We start from the raw sequence: 13,438 nt of genomic DNA on the forward strand, positions 1-13,438 counted from the left end.
TTTTGCACACATGTTTTACAAGAAAGATACATATTGCATGCCACGTTATACGCTCTTTTTAAAAATCCCGCACGTGGGCTGGAGATGGATATGGAGGTGTTGCATAGCACTCCTACTGAGACGTTAGGTTCTCACTCCCTTTCTTTTCCCATACTGTCTCCAGAGGAACATGGCACAGCGGATAGAGACGACGCAGTGTCCCCCGAAGGTAACTTCTGAGTATGACCCCTCGAAGCACGCGTGGATAGTTGCGACCACTACTACCGTGCTCCAAACTATCTACTTAGATCGAGAGTTCGTGGAAGAAGAACCCCAGCTGCTCGTCGTAACCTTCCTAAATAGGAACGCTTCAGCATCTAAGAAGCGGTCATCTAAGGTGGTACACCTCGAGTCTGACTCCGAAACCGAGGAAGAGGAATCCGACAACTCGAGCCAAGGATAGGACATGACACAAGGATGGAAGTCTCTTCGATGAAACTAGTTAGGATGCGTTAGTTTCCTTTTCGTCATAGTTACCTTTAAGCACTATCTCCTTTAGAACCGTGTTCATGGGAATTCTTTTATGTTTGCTTGAACCTCTTTGAGTTTTGTTCAATTTCATCCTTTTAGTACTACTCGATTTTCACCCAAAGTTTCGCACGTATTTTCCTTCTCTTCTTACCTAACGATTTAGTTATCTTTGCCTTTTCATATTAAGTGTGACACCCTACTTAAAGGCCTTTAAAGGTGGAATATTAATTTAGGGTGTTACATTATTGGTATCAGAGCAAAGTCGATCCTAGAGATCCTATTTTAGAAGGTATGACTGATAGAACTTTTCCTTATAGTTACCCATGAACAGGAAACTTATGGCAAGCCAAAGGAGCCCACCAGTCAGAAGGTTGAATCAAGGGTAAGTGCACAATTAATGGAGTTCCTTTAACTATTCTTTACGATACTGATGCTTCTCATCCATCTATCTCTCTCTTTGCTACTAGTAGAATCAGTTTACCCATGACCAAACTACCATATGTCCTACTGGTGACTACCCCAGCCGGTAAGAGTGTTAAAACTCAGCAGGTTTGTCAGGGGACTTGCATCCTCATTTCAGATAGGTCATACCTTGCTGACCTAGTGTGCCTCCCTTTAGTAGGACTAGACATCATCCTAAGAATGGATTGGCTCAACAAAAACCGAGTCTTGTTAGAGAGAAAAGTTATCTCTCTTTCTCCATCCATACATGACACAAGTGACCTTCCAAGATCCTCCAAAGGTACAAGTACGAGACAAGAATGTGGCTTGCTAAATTCGGTAAAAGCAGATCCCAATTAGGAGTCGTGTGAGATACCAGTAGTACGAGACTTTTCAGATATCTTTCCCGAAGATATACCCTCTTTTCCCCAACACGAGGAGTTGAGTTCTCCAAAGAATTGGTGCCTGGAATAGGGCCAATCTCCATAGCCCCTTACCGAATGGCTCCGTTGGAGCTCACTGAACTAAAGAACCAACTAGAATAACTGCTGCAAAAGGGATTCATCAGACCAAACGTCTCTCCCTGGGGAGCTCCAGTATTGTTCAAAAATGATGGCAGTATGCGTCTCTGTGTAGACTATAGACAACTCAACAAAATCACGGTGAAGAACAAGTATCCCCTCCTAAGAATAGATGACTTAATGGACCAACTACAAGGTGCATCGGTGTTTTCCAAAAAAAATGACTTGAGATCAGGGTATCATCAAATAAGGGTAAAAGAAGAAGACACTCCGAAGATGGCTTTTCGAACGAAGTTTACAGTAATGTCTTTTGGGTTGCGTACTAATGCAATGCAAGAAGGTAGTGGCGTATGCGTCAAGGCAACTGAAGACCCACGAAGCCAACTATCCAACTCACGACCTTGAACTAGCCGCAATAGTAATTTCACTGAAGACATGGAGACACCATTTGTACGGAGTTGGGTTTCAAGTATTCTCCGACCATAAGAGCTTAAAGTACCTGTTCGACCAGAAGGAACTCAACATGTGACAAGGGAGGTGGATAGAGTTTCTTAAAGACTACGACTTTGTTCTAAACTACCATCCGGGAAAGGCTAACTTGGTGGCTGACGCTCCAAGTCGGAAGGTACTCAAGGCATCATGGTTGATGATAAAAGAGGCAGAGTTGATAAATAATTTTAGAGACATGAACTTACAAGTCACCCTCGCTCCCGAAAGCATACGTTTGAGCCACCTAACAGTGACAAGTCAATTCAAGGAACAAATAACTAAGGCACAGAGCTCCGACCCCGACTTTCAAGAAACCATGCGCCTTGTCAAGGAAGAAAAATGGAAAGGCTTCACCAAAGGAGAGGACAAGGTATGGAGATACCAAAGTCAAATCTGTGTCCCAAGAGAAGGCGATCTTTAAAACAAGATTGCGGAAGAAGCCCATAAAGGAGACTTTACCATTCACCCTGGCATGACAAAGATGTACCATGATTTGAAGAAGATGTTCTGGTGGCCAGGAATGAAAAAGAATTTGGCTATGGTCGTGAATAAATGTCTGGTTTATCAGAAGGTAAAAATCGAGCACCAGAAACTATCGGGGGTATTGCAACCCCTTGGCATCCCAGAATTGGAAGTGGGAGAACATATTGATGGATTTCGTCATGGACTACCTCATACTCAAGCAAGACGTGACGCCAGATGGATCATTGTGGACTGGCTTACCAAGACTGCCCATTTTCTACTAATCAAGGCGACCGACTCGTTAGAAAGACTAGCCACGCTATATATCAAAGAGATCGTGGGGTTATACGGGGTACCATCAACCATAGTCTCGGACAGAGACCCCGGATTTACCTCCAGGTTTTGGAACGCATTGCAGAAGGCGTTCGGGACAAAATTGTGTTTAAGCACATCATACCACCCGCAAACAGATGGACAAATGGAAATGACCATCCAGTCATTGGAAGATATGTTACGAGCTTGTGTCCTAGACAGACTAGGAGAGTGGAAAAATCACTTACCACTGATCGGGTTTGCTTATAACAACAGTTACCATAGTAGCATCGGGATGGCACCATATGAGACACTTTACGGGCAAAAGTGCCAATCTCCTTTATGCTGGTATGGACCAGAAGAGAAAGGCAACTTAGGACCCGAATTAGTAAGATAGACCACAGAAGATATCAAAAGGATAAGGGAAAGAATACGTACCGCCCAAAGTCGACAAAAGAGTTATGCAGATCAACGAAGAAAACCCCTCGAATTTCAGGAGAGCGATCACGTGTTCCAAAAAAAAAAATCACCCCTACCACTGGGGTAGGAATGGCCCTTAAGGTACGGAAACTAAGCCCCCGGTACCTGGGCTTATTCCAAATCCTCCGGCGTATAGGAAAGTCGACATACCAACTCGCCCTACCACCGAATCTATCGAGACTACACAACGTATTCTATATGTCCCAGCTCCAAAAATACCAGCACGATCCAAGCCATGTGTTGCAGCAAGAGGATGTAACACTCAAAGACGACCTGACCTTTGAACAACCAGTCATGACGATTGTAGACAGAAGCATGAAGCAACTAAGGAGCAAGACGATACGACTGGTAAAAGTGGCATGGGGTAGTGGCAATTCAAGGGACTACACATGGAAAAAGAGATGCTGACATAAGACAGAAGTTCCCGGAATTATTTACAGGTAACGATTATGGTGAAGATTTCCTTTCCAACAGTAGGAGATTACAATAAGACCCCTAAGTTATTTAACAATTCTCATCGACCAATTTTGGATATGGAATTTGGGGACAAATTCTTTTTTTACGGGGGTGATAATGTAACAACCACCCCTTCTAGAGACAAAAATTAAATTCGAAATTCGAAAGTCAGTTGGGAGTTGGGCTTAGAATTTTGAATTTTATGGATAGGAATCTAATAACCGCCTTCCGTTTGAATTTAAAATTATCCCAGCCACCCTATCACCAAATGTATATAAATAGGGGTGCACCTATAGGTAGAAAATCACTTCTCTCAAACACTAATCCTCTCCCTTCTCTCTCTACAAAAATATATTCTGTGTGCAAACACAAGGAACACAAGAGGCAAGCTCATAGGCAACAAGGAAGCATTAGAAAAACTGTAGGGAATTATGTCTTTCTTACTTATGTTGGCATGTAGTATGCTCTGTTTTATTTTCTTCCATCCATGCATGGCTATCAACTTTCATGTATTTTATGGCATGAATTATTCTTTGCTTATCTCTCATCTACACTGAGCATGATTATCTATTATGTCAAGTATACCCTTTTGAATCCATTAATATGTATCACATATCTTTTCTATGTGCATTTACATGACCTTTTAATTATCATTCATTCCTTTCATGTTGAGAGTACATGTCCCTTTAAAATGTTTTATTAAATTATTTAACATTTCCTAATTTTACTATGTGCCCTTACATGACCTTTGATACCGTTACATCATTATTATTCCTTTAATGTTGAGAGTACATGCTTCTTTTTGTGTCTTGTTCAAAGAACCCTATTTTATTATATGCAACTAAATGACCCCTTATATCATTATGTTATTATTGCTCTTTTATTTTAAAGATCAAAGGGTACATGCTTCTTATAATATCTAATCCAAGTATTTCAAATACTCACTTTCTTACAATATGCACTTAGATTATATTTTGTACATTATATCATTAATATCTTCTTAGGGTCAAGAGTACATGTTTCTTTATAATTATTTTATTCAGCTAATTAATATCTCTCATTTTATTACATGAAATTATATTGACTTTTATACCATTAGATTAATATTAATATTTCCATGAGTTAAAAAGAGCACATGCTTTCTTAAATATTTTATTCAAACATCTAATATACCCTATTCTACTAGGTGCATATCATTATGTCATTATTACTCCTTTAAAGCCAAGAGTACGTGCTTTCTTAAATATTTTATTCAAACATCTAATATACCTTATTCTACTATGTGCATATCATTATGTCATTATTACTCCTTTAAAGTCAAGAGTACATGCTTTCTTAAATATTTTATTCAAATATTTAATATACCCTATTCTATTATGTGCATATCATTATTATTACTCCTTCAAAGTCAAGAGTACATGCTTTTCTTAAATGTTTTATTCAAATATATAATATACTCTATTCTTATTATATGATCGTTGCACCATTATATTACTCCTTTAGGATCGAGAATACATAATTTCTTTAATATTTTGTGCAATTATTTAAAATGTCCTATTTTCTGCACTTTGATATGACCTCTTTTAATCCATGCTATTATATTACCAAGATCTTTTAATTAGAAAATCTATACACATGCTAGAGTCTCGTGATTTTCATATATCCCTTTATTATCACAATTGTTCCTTTTCTTCCATGATCTCTTCTTATATGATTTTTCTCTCGTGTATGTTTAAACAACCTAATTGTAAATTGAACTGAGGGAATGATCCTTCGGTAAGGGAAGGTGACCCCCAAAGACAAGATAATCGAGATGATCCTTCGGTAAGGGAAGGGGATCGAATCGAGATGATCCTTCGGTAAGGGAAGGTGATCGGCAAACCTTTGGGAACCTTCGGTAAGGGAAGGAAACTCCCATCAATGTTATATAATAAGATATCTTTGTTGATATAACTCTTTTCTTGTGTATGTCTAAATAACCTTGATTGTAAATTGAACTGAGGGAGTGATCCTTCGGTAAGGGAAGGTGACCCCCAAAGACAAGATATCGAGATGATCCCTCGGTAAGGGAGGGTGATCGATCGAGATGATCCTTCGGTAAGGGAAGGTGATCGCCAAGACACTCGAGATAAGAACCTTCGGTAAGGGAAGGGGACTCTCATTTATACCGGTTTGAGCTCAATACCTTCCATAAAAGTTATAAGTTAAGAAAGAAGAAAGCATGAATGAAAGTTTGATGTTTATCTTTTTTTCTCTTTAGATTTAATTATGATTATGTTGATGTTACTTAAGATGTTATCCTTCTATTTTCCTATATGCTTTCCTTTTTGCACACATGTTTTACAAGAAAGATACATATTACATGCCACGTTATACGTTCTTTTTAAAAAAATCCCGCACGTGGGCTGGAGATGGATATGGAGGTGTTGCATAGCACTCCTACTGAGACGTTAGGTTCTCACTCCCTTTCTTTTCCCATACTGTCTCCAGAGGAACATGGCACAGCGGATAGAGACGACGCAGTGTCCCCCGAAGGTAACTTCTGAGTATGACCCCTCGAAGCACGCGTGGATAGTTGCGACCACTACTACCGTGCTCCAAACTATCTACTTAGATCGAGAGTTCGTGGAAGAAGAACCCCAGCTGCTCGTCGTAACCTTCCTAAATAGGAACGCTTCAGCATCTAAGAAGCGGTCATCTAAGGTGGTACACCTCGAGTCTGACTCCGAAACCGAGAAAGAGAAATCCGACAACCCGAGCCAAGGATAGGACATGACACAAGGATGGAAGTCTCTTCGATGAAACTAGTTAGGATGCGTTAATTTCCTTTTCGTCATAGTTACCTTTAAGCACTATCTCCTTTAGAACCGTGTTCATGGGAATTCTTTTATGTTTGCTTGAACCTCTTTGAGTTTTGTTCAATTTCATCCTTTTAGTACTACTCGATTTTCACCCAAAGTTTCGCACGTATTTTCCTTCTCTTCTTACCTAACGATTTAGTTATCTTTGCCTTTTCATATTAAGTGTGACACCCTACTTAAAGGCCTTTAAAGGTGGAATATTAATTTAGGGTGTTACATTGCACACTTATAAAAATATTAAAGCCAATTAAGAACATTTTATGTTCAATAAACTATATATCAAAAAGATCTTTTTATCTATCAATTATGTTTGGGTATAACAATTTAAAAGTACTTTTTTATTTATATATTACATGAAAAACATTTTTTTTAAGGAAAAAAGATCTTCTAAAAAAAGATGTAAATTACAGCTTCTCAAAAAAGATATTTTTTTAGTGCTATTACTTTTACTACTAGAAATTTGCCAAACACGGTAAAAAATAGAAAAAGATATTTTTTCATTAAAAAAGATCTTTTTTATCAAAATAATGGTGCCCAAACAAGCACTTAGTAAGCTTAATCCAAATTAAAATTTGACCCACTACTGGCCAATTCAACATATAAATTTGTTCACTTTTTAAAGAACTGAAAATAGACTATAAAAATTACAAAGAATGTTCACCCTATCAATGTTTGGTGTCATCATACTCTTTGAATTTTTGTTTTGTATGTGACTTTAATTTTTTCTTAAAATAAGATATGAACAATTGATCATTAGCTTTATAGGCATAATCAACCGAGAAAATGAATAAAGAATAAGCACAAAACTAGAGAGAAAGTAAAAGTGGAGATAACTAATATGTGATTGAATTTTAAGTTAAAAACAAGTAATTGATTTTTACCTTCTACCACCACCCTTGCTAACCTAATTGTTTTGAAATTGTAACTACAAAAGAAGTTAAAATTTAAACAAGTTAAAAATAATTTGAAAACTAATTCAATTTTTTTAAAACAAGTACTGAACAATATTCGACATAAATAAACACTCATAATTGCAATAGATTTGCTATTTGGGTGCTCAGCTCTTTCTTGTACTGTTCTCTGAACTCAAACTTGCAAAACAAAAACATAAAAAATCTCAACCAAGAATTAAGAACAAACTAAAAATTATAATAAAAATCAGGAACAGAAAAAATCAAGAACAAATTAGAACAAATTAGAACAAAAATCATAAAGAAAATAATGAATTCATAAATAAAAAATCAAAGATCTTGTCCCTTAACCGGGTTGACATTGAAAGCATAGGTTCTTCTGTATGATTCCATCCTTAGCCATTTATGACAATACTCCTCTGGCCTCTTATTATTCTTATCTTGTATGGCTGCAATTGCATGCATGCATGGCATTCCTAGATGACAAAACAATTCCTTAATTGATATTGTTGACATCGTATGAGTATAACAAAATTGAGTTGGAGTATATACCTGTGAGTTGCCAAAACCTACAGGTACATGTGTGATTACCCAAGTCCATAACCATACTAGTTTGCCAGTCTTGTACCTCATAACGACGTTCTTTTTCATCACCAAAATAATGAGGAACCCAATTCCTAGATAGCTTAATCAATCCCTCAAGTCTACTTTGTTGCATCGAAGAAAGAATGCCTTGATAACCCATTAAGCTTCAGTCAGTTATTAATCATGCTCTTCATGATAATTCTTCTTATTTCTTCAGCCAATGTCAATATATGCTTGTGTCTTTTGTGCTTGATTTTTGCGTTGAACAATTCACACACATTGTTGCAAATGTTACCTAACTTGGGCACATCACTAGAATATGCCTTCGTCCAAGCTTCCTTACCTTCTGCACGTCTGAGATGAAATTTCATTTATGCTCTTTGTAGTCTCCAAGGTCAGAGTGCAGAAGTTCCAAGAACCATTTCCAGTTGTCTTTATTCTCCACATCTACTATAGCATATGCAATCATGAATATGTGATTGTTAGCATCTTGGTCACATGCAGTCAGAATCTGTCGTCCATGCAAAATCTTTAGAAAGACACAATCTAAGCCTATCAACGGTTTACATCCCACTATAAACGCTTTTTTACAGGCATCGAGGCAAGCATAAAATCTCTCAAATTGTGGAGCCCCTCAGGCATAGGAATGACACCAACCTTAACACTAGAGCCAGGGTTAGTTGTGAGCAATTCATGTGAATAATCCCAAATTCTTCCATATTGTGTTATCTCATCACTTTGCACAATTTTTCTAGTTGTTTTCAAATCCCTTGTGATGCATGTACTGTTCTGCCTAATGTTACACTTCCTAACAAACCAAGCATAAACCTCCCTATGCTTCATTATAGGATGCTTTCTAAACTTAGGATACAACTTATTCACAATCCACTCTTGGTTGGCAGTCTTGTTTTTCCTCTTTCTTTCACATGTATAGTTATCAACAAGAGTCTTAATCTACTATGATCCGTCTTGTTTGTTGAGTGCACAATATACTAACCAAGGACAGTCCTCATTCTTACAAACAGTCCTACATCTAATTTTGTCATTCTTAATGAATGTATAGTCCTATCCCATTGTATTGTATAGTCTCTAATGGCAGCCATAAAGTCATGTTTGCTATTGAAAACCATACTAATCTCAAACTTCAAATTTCCAAATCTTATCTTGTCATTATATCTTGGAAACACACATGGTTCCTCGTCGTCAGAGTCCAACACCTTGTCCGATTCTTCCGAGTGCCGCGAGTTAGCATCAAATCCACCTTCATAGTTTGCTTCATATTCATCTTCATTCTCCGAACCTGACCATCAAATAAAGCATAATAAATAAACAAAATCTGACCACCTACTCATTTTAATTTATGCAAAAAATAGTGGGCTATATTATTTTGAATTATAATAGCAAGAGTTATTACTTGAATCAGTGCTCTTATCAGATTCGAGGTCTTCATAACTAGAATCATTAGTGTCAATTGCTTTATCCCGATCTTCCAACGAAATAGATCCTTGTCTTATATAGATAGATTTTATAGTTTATTATATTTTCAATTTTTCTGCATATGTTTTTGCACATATATGTGTATTTTAGAGGTAATCCGCTATTTCTGCCATTTTCCGCAACGCCATCCGCTATAATTTTATGCGGATTTTTGACTCACCGCCATTAGCTGCCATCCGCAATAAAAAACTATGTTTGCAAGTACAGTTACATCTTTATTCACGCCCTCCACCAGTTGTGGTTCTAAAATCCCATGCTCAAAGTATATGTTAATAACATTGTTATTCCTCCTATAAGACTTGATCGTCGCAATTAAATCAGCATCAACGTCTAACCTTTTCAAGCCAAATTCCAGAGATAACCAGGGAACCTTCCAAATGCAGTTGTTCGGCTTAGCATACCCTAACTCCTTATAATACCCTTTCACAAAAAAAAAATTTATTGTATCTGCTTCAACACCCATTAACACTTTTGTGTGATCTGATTCATAAGTCAGTCTTCTCCTTCTATCGATTTTAAACGTTCCACCGTGGTGAAACACAAATGTCATTGGAGGTCATTCCATCTATAAAGGAATAAAGATAAAACTTAACCTAAACTCAAAATGACAAACAACTTTGTAATGTACATTATCTGATTACAAGAGTTTTGACAACAAAAAAAAAAAGTTTAATTCAATAGTAATGGCATACAAGAAAAATTAGCATTTATATTCTCTATGAGTATTACTTAAGTAATATCATACAAGTAAACTTATTGATGAAGACATTATACATTGTTGTTTCACATGGTTATGCCAAAGATTATTTTTCATGCTATTTAGAACGTGAACAATTTTTTATCTCATGACAATGCATAATTTAGTATTCATATTCTTTGTACTACCTAATTGGAAACAATACATTCCATTAACTTTGTTTTCAAAAACTTAGCCTAATGCATGTTTACCTCTAGATCACTGTTCGTAAACTCTAACTAAATTCCAAAAATAACAACGCTAAACCATAAATCATCTACAGAATCGAGCCTAAACATATTCAAGAAGAGTTTATTCACCACAACAAACACATCACTATCAACATGAAAAAAAAAACAGAAAGACCTGCTCCATTGCAAACCAAATCACTAGGACACAAATAACACTAAGACAAAATCGAACAACATTTCATTCAAATAAAATACAACTAGCAGAATCTCATTCTCTTTTGCAATCAAAGAAAAGTTTTTCATACCTTATAGTAGCGCCGACAATACTGTCTTCCTTTCTATTTTGTTTGCGAAATAAGAACCTATTGTTACCGGAGAAGACACACACGACACCCACTGTATGATCATGCCTCGGTCGTCTTCTACAGAACTTTATTGCTAGATTCAGAAAGCAACAAGCACAAGGAATTTTTTTTACTGAGAGTGAATATAAGTGTGTTTGAAGTGTGAGGAGTTAAGCGTTTTGTCTTCCTACCCATTTTATACGGTACCGTTTTGATAATAGCTACTCACACACTTAAAATGGCATCATTTTATATGTTGACATGTATATCTAACGTATCATGTCAACTTTCATTAATGACGTTAGTCAAAAAATTGACAGAAGAATTAACGTCACTAACTGAAAATTTTTCGAAAATAAATTTGATTAAAAAAAATCTTTCAGAAGCCAAATTAAAAATCGCATGATCTTTTAAGACCATTTTCACTATTTACTCAATATTTTTATATTCTACTTGATTTGGCATGCAATTAGTTGAAAATGCCAATGAATGCGTGACATCATTTATAAGGACAAACTATTTATACAAGGGTAGTGCTAGGGAGCCAATGGTCTAAGTGTACAATGTGTATAATGGGCTAAACCTTTGGTCCCACACTATCCAGAATAATCATCCGAATAATACCATGTCATGAACCCACTCATCCCAAAAACGTAACCTAACATGACAATGTAACACTAATGGTCATATCTCTAATACTTCCTAAACCTCCATTGTACACATTGTACGCTTAGACCATTGGCTCCCTATACTTTTCCTTTATACAATTGGATTACATCTTTCAATATCTGTATTTACTCATAATCTTTTTTATGTTGCGCTTTCTAAGAGAAAAAATAATCATGAAATGAAAATTCTCTTAAATAGCAAGGAAAAAGCCAAACAAAATTAATCATATAAATGAATAGGACAATGATCTAAAACTTTTTAAATCTTAATTCTTATTACTTGAACAAAATTAATTTATCGTTTATGTAAAATTAGATCGAAATTATCAAATTAGCGAGTCACTTATTTAAATTTTAATTCTATATTCATTTTGATCCCCGAGTTTGCAACTAATTCCTGGCTGCGGCTCAAGGCTCAAGTTTGGTTGGGTGTATGGTGTATCATGTATGACTCTACGTTAGGCACCGCACGACTTCCTCTACCCCTGCGCTGTTTTATTTTTATTTTTTATTAGAATGACTTTTTTATTAAAAAATGTAACAAAGTAAAAAAATTAATTTTCAAATAAAAAATTTATACAAAAAATTAATTATATATTAACACATTAATAAGACCAAATAATTTTCAAAATCATTAAATTAAAAATTAAAAATCGATAATATCATTTCTATTTTAATAATAATACTCTTTTTTTATAAGTTAATTAAATTTACACAAATATATAATTCAAAAAAACATATAAATGTTAATAGTGATATTATCAAAATAAAACAATATATTATTATTTTTAAACTATTTAAATGCATAAATTTAAGAATTTTATTTTGATGCACTGTAGTGAAAAATAATTTTTTATGTACATCTAATTACATAATATTACTTCAATAAAAATAACTACTTTTTACATTTATAGCGTGAATAGTCATAAAAAAACAGATATAATTGTGTATTTTTTACCGTATAAAACATTTTATATTATTTGTGCATCAAAATTAAATCTTAAATTTAATTTAATAATAGTATAAAATTCTTTACTTAATCACATTAAAATTAAATTTAAAAAAAATATAGAAACCAACTATAATATAAATCAATTAAGCCAACTCTCTTTTATTTCTAATTTTAAAATTCAAATAATTAGAATAGTGTAGTTTTTCTTTTACTTATTTCTTGCAAATTTGTAATAGACCTGTTTTTAAACTAACTAGTGTATATTCCTGTGTCCTACACGGGATAATACATAAAATTATATAAAAAACCTTTCCTCCCTCTTCCTTCCTCTATTTCTCTCATTTCTTCAACCACTCTATCTATTTTATATATTATACTAGTGTATGTTCCCGTACTCCTGTACAGGATAATACATTAAATTATATAAATTTTTTTTATTAAAATTTAAATAAAAATATATATAGTAATTATTATTATAAATATTTTACAACTTAAAAATATTAAAAATAATTAATATTTATTTTAATCAATTTAAATTTATTGAATGGTCATCTTATTTGCCCGCTTAAGCAAGTATTTGGAGTTTGAATCTCGCCTTGTGTGTATCACAATTCATTAGTTAGCGAAAAACCCTTAATAAATAGAGCATCAATATGTGGTGGATTAATTCTCAACTTGCCAAGTTAGAAAATCCATAGAAAAAAATGTATTTGTCTTTAAAATAGATTAATTTTTCATTAATAAAAATACTTATGAATTTTTGTCTTTGTTGAAATTTACTTGGGACAATTTTATTTATTGCTATCGTATTCATTCTTGAAATCAAAACAATATGATCAACATTATTACTTGTTAAAACTTCACATTTTATGAAATAATTTTTAAATTTTCAAATTCATAAACTTATGTCATTACAAAAGTTATTAGATCGATTAATATGTTTTGGTAATATGGTGTATCGAAACACTATCGTTGAGTATTAGTTAGTGTGAAAAGAAACCGATAACAACTTTTGTTATTCA

This window comes from Arachis duranensis, chromosome 9, assembly GCF_000817695.3.
Source record: "Arachis duranensis cultivar V14167 chromosome 9, aradu.V14167.gnm2.J7QH, whole genome shotgun sequence".
In the NCBI taxonomy this organism is placed as follows: domain Eukaryota; kingdom Viridiplantae; phylum Streptophyta; class Magnoliopsida; order Fabales; family Fabaceae; genus Arachis; species Arachis duranensis.